Consider the following 8,780-nt stretch of genomic DNA (forward strand, 5'->3'; position numbering starts at 1 on the left):
TGGCTGGGGCCAAGGGGCACAACTATACAGGCCTTGCCCATGAAACCAGCCAACCACCACCACCCTCAGTGGGGCAGGACAGGGGTGCCGAGAGGCAGGACAAAATTTGGGGAGCCCAAGTCAGCTGGGGGGCTCCCTGAAGCCAGCATTATGCTGCGTCCAGCTGAATGCCAGTCCAATGACTGTGACACTGTTCTCCTGTCCTCCATTTTATCCTCACATCACAACAACCCTGTGAGGTGAGTCTGCCTGAGAGTGTGTCACCCAGCAACCTTCCACGGCAGATTGGGAATCTGAGTATTAGAGGGGCATGACGGGTTGTTCAAAAGCTCTCCTCTGCCTGACGCGAAGACAACCTGGTTCAGGGTGTTCCAGTTCCCTTCATTTTGGGCACCGCAACTCCCATTATCATTCCAGGGCTGAAGGCCACTTTTCAAACATGTAACGTTATTTTCTGATGTGTGAAGCCTGCCACAAACAGAGACCCTTGGCTTCCACTGCAAATAGCATGGGGGGGGGGATCTCACCTGGGCCGGGACATTCCCATGCCTTCCAGTTTTGGCCCTGGAACTCCCACAGTCACCCTGAAGCCAATTTTGAGTCTCCTAGCTGTATTCTCAGTGCAACAGGCTTCCTCGGGAGGTGGTGAGCTCTCCTTCCCTGGAGGTCCTTAAGCAGAGGCTAGATGGTTGTCTGTCAGCAATGCTGAGTCTATGACCTTAAGCAGATGATGAGAGGGAGGGCCTCTTGGTCATCTCCTGGGCATGGAGTAGGGGTCGCTGGGGGTGTGGGGGGGTGAGGTAGTTGTGAATTTCCTGCATTGTGCAGGGGGTTGGACTAGATGACCTTGGTGGTCCCAGCTCTATGATTCCCTGGTGAGATATGCCTGCCATAAATGGACAGATGGACAGGCAGGCCGATTACTACACATGCACGGTAACAACCAGCCAAGTTATTTTTTTTTGTTATGGTATTATGGTTTGGATCAGGGTGATATTGGAGGGGGGGGCGTTGGGATCTTTGTCCAGGGCCCACGGTGGCTCTCGGCAGCCCTGCGGTGGTGGGGTGTGTGTGCCAGGAGACGGTGAGGAGGACTCTTGCTTTCCACCCTCACCAGCACCTGTCCTGGGAGGGAAGCGGGGGAGACCCGGAGGCCCAACAGCCGGAAGCCTCTCTCGCCACCCCGCGTCCACCCTTGATGTCAGCAGCAGCTAAACAAGCCAGTGGCAAGTTCCAGGCACAGAACAGGCCTCCTTTGGAACATGTTGCCATGGCAACAGATGGGCAGCCACGTTGTGCAACGCCACAAAGTGCGTGCGGGGAAGGCCCGCGAGGCAGCGGGGGGGGGGGCGCACCCCTCGCACGAGGGAAAGAGTGTCAAAGGCAAAGGAGAACTCTCTGGTACGCTGCAAAAAAGGGGAACTTCCCACATGCAGCCCGGCGTGATGACACTTCCTCTCTCCCACCTTTCAAGAATACACAACAAAGTCAAAAAGCACACGCCTGTTCTGCCTTGAACAGCAGCAGCCGGATCAGCTCTGGCCAAACATCAAAAAATACACATGACTGATTTAAAAAAAGAAGAATCAGGAATGAAGGTTTGGAATTAGGGATAATTTAATCATGTTTATAGTAAAAAAAACAAACCACCTTTTAACTTGCAAACTGGAACAACAGAGAGAGGGAAATTAACTTAATTCTCACAGAGAGATTATATACATGAATATTGTTATGTTGCCAATATTATTGATTACTGTTTAAAAAAACCCAACAAGCCAGCTTCCTCTCTTGCTTGCCCACAAAATCAGGTACTGGGTGTAATCCATTGTAGTAAATAAATTCAAAAAGGATGCTCTATGCCAGTCCATGGAGCAATTTGAATACTTTCTCATACTGAGAAAAACGGGTTCATGCCTGCTCAGCGCCAGGGCTCCCTGGTCCATTTCTCAAGAGCGGTAAAATCAGAAAAGCCAAGATCCACAGAAGGACGCGGAGGCAAGTGGCTGATATTGGCCCCATAAAATCAGGAGGGGGACCCTGATCTCTGTACAGTGCTTAGAACATGGCCGGTACTACGAGTAGGATTGTGCAAAAAAACCCCCCAAAAATCTGTAAATTTTGGGTTTATCGGGCCTGATTTTTTTCTGTAAACCCGAAATAAGCCAAATACCCCCCCCACACACACACACACACACACCGGTAAATATTTCCGGGTTTACTGAAAAATTTGGGTCCATTACAGTCTTATGTAGAATTTTTTCGAAGCTCCTGTGGGGGCATTTTTGAAGGTTGAGTCCCCAAATTTGCAGCATAACTGCAAGGGACTTTCCTTAGACAGTCAACGAAGTTTGGTAAACTTTGGGATAGGGGATCCAATTTTATGGGCCCGCAAAGGGGTCGTCCCCATCCTCCAGGCATTTGCAAGCCAAGATGTCCCATCGGTTTTCAGGTTCAGAAGTTCAGCGTTGCCGAGGACTGACGGAAAGTGCTGACTGGCAGGCTGGGGCCTAAAAGTCTGGGGGCTCCCTTCATATCTGGGGCACATAGCATGATGTCCATGCAAATTAGCCTCCAAACTGAGGAAAACGGCTTAAATGCAAGAAAACAAGGCATCAAAAACATTTTTGGGGGTGGCAAATGACATCCTGTGAACAGTCCTTTATTGTGGTCATCAAAAATCTGAATTCAAAAGATGGTCACAGTGCAGGGAATCAAAGCCACTACAGCCTTCAGTTTGACAGCAAGTTTTTTTGGGGGGTGATATCGGAGCCAGCTGAAGTCTCGACCACGGGAGGGGGGGGCTGTCTGAAGAAGATTGCTCATCAGCACGGGTGAGGGAGTCTCCTTCGGAAGCCTGGTGGTGTGAGCAGCTGTTGAAGCTGGCTCTTTTTAGTTGGAGGGTATATCCCTCCGGACGGGACTTGGTGAGCCATGTCTTTTAAAAAACCCTTATGCTTAGAATCATTGAATCATAGAGTTGGAAGGGACCACCAGGGTCATCTAGTCCAACCCCCTGCACAATGCACAACAACCTACCCCCACATCCCCAGTGACCCCAACCCTCCCTCCACCATGCAGGATCCCACAATCAAAGCACTCCCGACAGATGGCCACCCAACCTCTGCTTAAAGACCTCCAAAGACGGGGACTCCACCACCCTCCCAGGCAGCGCATTCCACCATCGAACAGCCCTCACCGTCAGAAAGTTCTTCCTAATGTTTAGCTGGAATTGCTTTTCTCTTAGTTTAAATCCATTACTCCGTGCTCTAGTCTCTGGAGCAACAGAGAACAAGCTAGTTCCCTCATCAACATGGCATCCCTTCCAATATTTAAACATGGCTATCATGTCTCCCCTCAACCTTCTCTTCTCCAAACTAAACAAATCCAGATCAACCCACTGAATGGTTGGTCAGACCAAGTTGGCTCCGATTACACGACCTGACCAAAAACAAAACCAGTAAAAAAAAGATAGTAAAATGGGAGGAAGCCCAGAGCCGTGCATCTGGGCAAAGGCGAACAGCAAAACCTGAAAAAGCTGAATAATTATTCGCCCATTCAGCTTCGGGGAGATCCCCAGGTTTTGCAGTTCAGTAAAACCGAAAACTGAATATTGCTGAAACAGTTAATTTCAGGCTTATTTTCGGTATATTGATATGCACAACCCTAATTATGAGCGCTAAGAGAGGCATCGCAAGACCTCCGCCAGCCCACCTCCCCTGGTCTGCTTCTGATTCTATTCAGTAACCACAGCATGGCTTCTCTTTGCAGGACACCCATTTGGGTGGGTGGGGAGTCTAGCTTTCACACACGGTATTCACAGGGGCTCTCCTAAAGAGGTAGCAAGAAAAACCATACATACAGCAAAGGATGAAAGCCACTCCAGAGAGGTGGAGCCCTCTGATCCGAAAAGTGCTCTTTTGCTGGTAAAGAAAGAGGAGGCTTTTGCAGAGAAGTCCATGCCCTTCTTCCACCTACCCATTCTCCCCGCCCCACCCCCCCACGCCCCAGGCTGTTTCTGCCCACAACCAGGTGGATTTCCAGTCCCGGGAAGAAGGAAAAGAAGCCAATGGGAGAGGCACAGCTGAGAAGCATCAGAAGGAGAAACGATGCCCCAGCCTGCCCCAACCCGCATGTCTGCTTTGGCCTGCATTCCAGACTATCTGGAAGAAAACCTCCAACCCACCCGGGAGGGCCCACCGGTTGTGGTTCAGGCCTCCCCCCTTGAAGCAGAGTGCTGAACTCAGAGTCAGGGTAGCCAAAAGTCCCCTTTGAGGAGCAAACGCCAGCAGCCGATGGATGCCCTGTGCAAAACCAGTTTCAGGGCAGGCAGCGTCAGGATTCCAGAACAGTCAGTTGAGCTGGTTGCTAAGGAATTGTGAGAGGAGCCGGGCCCAGCGTTGCCAAGAGCCGAGGCCCCTCGGAGCCCGCTCCACGGCTGGCCCATGCCTGGCTGGCCAAGCCTGAACAAAGACAGGCTCCTTCGGCCGGCCTTCAAGAAACCCAGCGAGGGCCCAACACACTTGTTGGCAGCTGCCCAGGGTGGGGGTGCGGGGCAGAGGGGGGCTGGCTTGTGCAGTAAGAAATGCTTTTCTTTATCATGCTAGAACTCCCAAGATGTTTTGGAAATCACAAACTGGAGCAGCATTTCTTTAATGAACAAATAAGAGTCTCCTTTTCCCAAAGCAAGGGGAGAGAAAGAGTCAGACACCATTCAGTGCAGGGCTGACCAAACCTAGGAAGGGCCGAAACCTGGATCCCCAGGAACCCTTGTATCTGCCTTCAACTGCAAACTCCGCAGGGATGCCCACGTGAAGGCACTGAGCTGACAGGGAGAAAGGAACCTAAGGCCACTCTGGCAGCAGCCTTCTGCTTGGAGGCAGGACCCCTACAAGCACCCCCCCCCAAAAAAAAATCTCCCTCAACCTCCACCCAACAGACAGCCAATGCCAGCAGAAGGCAAGAACAGCTCCCAGTTTTCAGAGCAAACAGCCCTGGAGCCACAGGCAAATGAGGAACTGCCAGCAACTCTCTACACCAGCACTGCTGGAAATGTTTCAAGATGCATCAGTAGCTGCTTCCCCTCCTCCCCCCCCCCCAGGCCTCTTCACTTAGCAAATAGTTCAAGTCTTTGGTTCCAGTCACCTCAAGGACTCTTGCTTCAGTTGCTTCACAGAGCAGACAGCCCACAGCTCCAGGAACCCCTTTCCATTCGCAGAAAAGGGGCCACAAAGGAGTCAGTTCGGGGATTAAACAATTCCCTCTTGAGGCCTCTGATGTTGCTTAGCCTACACTGCAGGGGGAACGGCTCCTTATTTGACTGTGTGTGTGTGTGTAAAGTGCCTTCAAGTCGCAGCTGACTTATGGCGACCCCTTTTGGGGTTTTCATGGCAAGAGACTAACAGAGGTGGTTTTGCCAGTGCCTTCCTCTGCACAGCAACCCTGGTCTTCCTTGGTGGTCTCCCATTCAAATACTAACCAGGGCTGACCCTGCTTAGCTTCTGAGATCTGATGAGATCAGGCTAGCCTGGGCCATCCAGGTCAGGGCTTATTTGACTGGCCCTTCCCTAAAGGCCATTCATACTTCTTTCCCACCTCTGCCTGTCAGCACTGAACAAGCAAGGAAATCCTTTTCAGGGGCTGTATATTCATATTTCTGGGTGCCAAGCATCAGGGTTGCACATACCTTCTCCTGAGACACACAAGCTCAAAGCAGCTATTTCAGAATGGAGTGGTCTCACACGCCCAAGGAAAAGATCAGCAAAAAAGCTGTACTTAAGACACCTGCCCAGTATGGAACACAAAACATACATGGGGGCTTTAAACAGAACAGCCCTTCACACCAATTATGACACTTCCACATGTCACTTCTGGAGTCCAATGTGGAGATGCTGGAGGAGAACATCCTTCCATGTTGTCTTGCCAAATGGAAAACACTATTCTAGACAGTTGGGTTCCCCCAACCCTAAAAGTTCAGTCACACCAGTCTTTGGGAATAATGTTACAAAATTCATATCAGAACATACATTTGAATTTTGGGGGGAATCAAATCCAGGTTAAAATTTTCTCAAAACTCTCCTTTCAAATGAAGCATGTTATTTAAAAAAAAAAACAATTTGCACAAACCTGAAAGTTTGACAATTTATAGATACTGCAAAATGAGACTTGCTCGAAAAAGATTTCCGGTCTCTGTCTCTCTCTGACTGCAACAGGAAGAGATTTAGCAGCTACACTTCAGAGATCTCAATCTGCTTCCTGAGCCCTGGAGCCCTCTGCTCAGGCCTCTGGGCTCCTGCAAAAACACTTTGCCCGCCCGCCCGCCTGTCCTCCCCCTTTCCAAGAGGAAGGGGCACCTGCTCTGCAGGCACTCAGCTCTTGGACAGGGCCCGCAGCATCCTTGCCCTGGCGCCTCAGCCCAACTACACTGGTGTTCCCTGCCCGTGGAGAGAGCGATGGCCACGAGTCCTGAGGGCTTTCAAAGAGGGTTGGGCAAGTTTGTGGAGGAGAGCTCCATGGGTGGCTGCTAGTCCCGGCAACCCAAAGGAGCCTCCATATTTAAAGACAGTCTAGCTCTGAGTGCCCGTCGTGGGAGGCGGCTTCAGGGAAAGGTCTGGGCCGGGGTGCCCTGTTTGTGGACCCTCCAGGGCCGCTGCCCGGTGAAACAGGAGGCCGGAGGAGACGGCCCGCTGGCCCCGTCCAGCAAAGCACCCCGGCCTGTTTCGAGGGCCTGAAGCTGCCCTTCGAGAGAGGCCTCTGCCGGACCCGGGGGAGGTCGGGTCCCAAGCCCCCCGCGGCGCGGCCCCTCCCCTCCGCCCCCCGTCCCTGAAGCAGGAAGCAGCAGCAGCAGCAGCAGCCGTCCTCCCCAGGCTGCTTGCAGGTGAAGCGCGCGGGGGGGCCCTGCCCCTGGATGGGGGGGGGCTGCAAACGCCGCCCCCAAGCAAAGCGGCCCCGGCAGCAGCCGATGCGGCGTTTGCAGCCCCCTGCGGTGCCCCGGCAGAGCCCGGCGGGCTGGCAGCATCGCGCGCGCGCCGGCCTGGCAGGAGAGGGGGCGAGCGGGCCGGTCCCCCGAGCCAGGGCTCCAACCCCCCGGGCCCCGCCGGCCGAGGCCCGGCCCAAAGGCGCCGCTCCGCTCGCACTGGCCACGTCCCCGCGGCAGGCGCCCGCCGGAGCCCACCGCCCGCCCGCCCGCCCGCCCGCCCGCGCGGCGCAGGGATGCCCGTCCAGCTGCTGCACTCACCGCCTCTCGGGGCGCAGCGACGCCGCTCGCTGGCTCGCTCGCTCGGGGCTGGCCGGCCAGCCGCACGCCTGGGCCCTGGCCCTCCGGCGGGTCCCGCCCCACGTGGGCGGCCGCTTCCCCGGCCGCCCTGGCCAGAGGCCGGGGGAGGGGCGAGGCGAGGGGGCCTGGGGCGCGCCTGCCTGCCTGCCTGCCTGCCTGCCTCCGCTCCTCGGCGCTGTGCGCGGCGCTCGGGAAGCAGGGCGGGAGGAAGAGGAAGGCGCGCTCCGCCGCCGAAGGATGCGCAGCCCGGCGCTGCCGGCGTGGGGCTCCGCCCTGCTCCGGAGCAAGAGGGAGGCGGCCAACCTCCACCCCCCCCTTTGCATCCCAGAAGCGGGGGTGGCTCCTCCGCCTGGCGCTGGTCAAGGGTCTGTCCGGCACGCACACGCACCCCCCACCCCCGTGTCTCTTCCGTGGAGCTTTTGGAAGAGACCCGCTCTGCCCCCCTCTCGGCCCACTGCCTGCTTCGGAGCGGGGGGCCCCTCCCGGCAGCCCCCCGGTCTGCTTGTGCCACCCCCCCCCGGCCAATTCCCCCCCCCTGCTCCCCATCGCACGGGCTGAAAAGGCCTAGGTCTCTGGAGCCAGGGTGTTTCCCGCTGTGGGGCTTTTCCAGCCCAGTCGTCTCCTGGCAGGCTCCCACGCAAGGGTGGGGCGCAGTCTAGGAACTGGCAGCATCAACCTGGGTTGGGAACCAGCGGTCTGCTGGCCTCCTTTGCCCGGCTGGCTCTTTCCCCGTCAGTGTCAGGGCTTCTCCAGCCCCCTAAGGCTGTGCCTGCGGCTCAGGGTGGCTGCCGTCTTGGCAGTAGGTGCTCTTGATGTAGGGCACAAAAACTGGCTGCCAAGTCTACCAAGTGCAATGGGAGTGTTGCAGAAAACAGGGGTTTAGGGGGGGGGGGAGAGACCCATAGATCGTTATCAAGAAAAACAGCTTTATTCCAGTCTCTCACACAAGCAAGGCTTTGTCAGCGACCCCAACGAGGTCACCCTGCGAGGAACTGCGCCGACTCTGCCCGGGGTGTTAAGTCCGAAGACCACCCCTCCAATTAAACACAAAATCACTCACTCACTTTCCAAACATACTCACACACTTCCCCCCCTTTCCCCAGTAATTTCCTGACAGACCTAAGGTCCCTGCGTCTTCAGCCAAACCTGATGGCTTTACTAGGGCAGGACCTGGAAGTTGATCAGACTTCCCTTCCTCTGATAGCAGAGGGTTCCAAAACTGAACTGAAATTCCCTTCCAACTCTCACCTGACTTCTGTGATCCCCTCCGGAGGTGCAGAGCTGGTTCTTGCGATCCTGTTGGGTTCAGACGACACCCCACTCGGGACCGAGGCCAGGGTGTCCGTGCGTAATTCAACCAAAAAAAGATCGTGCCGGCAGAAAGGACCCAAAGGCACCCAGGCTCAGCACTCCAAGCCGGGTGGGCCAGAGGGGTACAACACCCCATCTCTCCCCCCCTCGGATCCGAGTCACGGCACCAAGGAATGTTGCAGAAAACAGGGGTTCG

Source organism: Euleptes europaea, chromosome 13 (genome assembly GCF_029931775.1).
Source record: "Euleptes europaea isolate rEulEur1 chromosome 13, rEulEur1.hap1, whole genome shotgun sequence".
Classification (NCBI taxonomy): Eukaryota; Metazoa; Chordata; class Lepidosauria; order Squamata; family Sphaerodactylidae; genus Euleptes; species Euleptes europaea.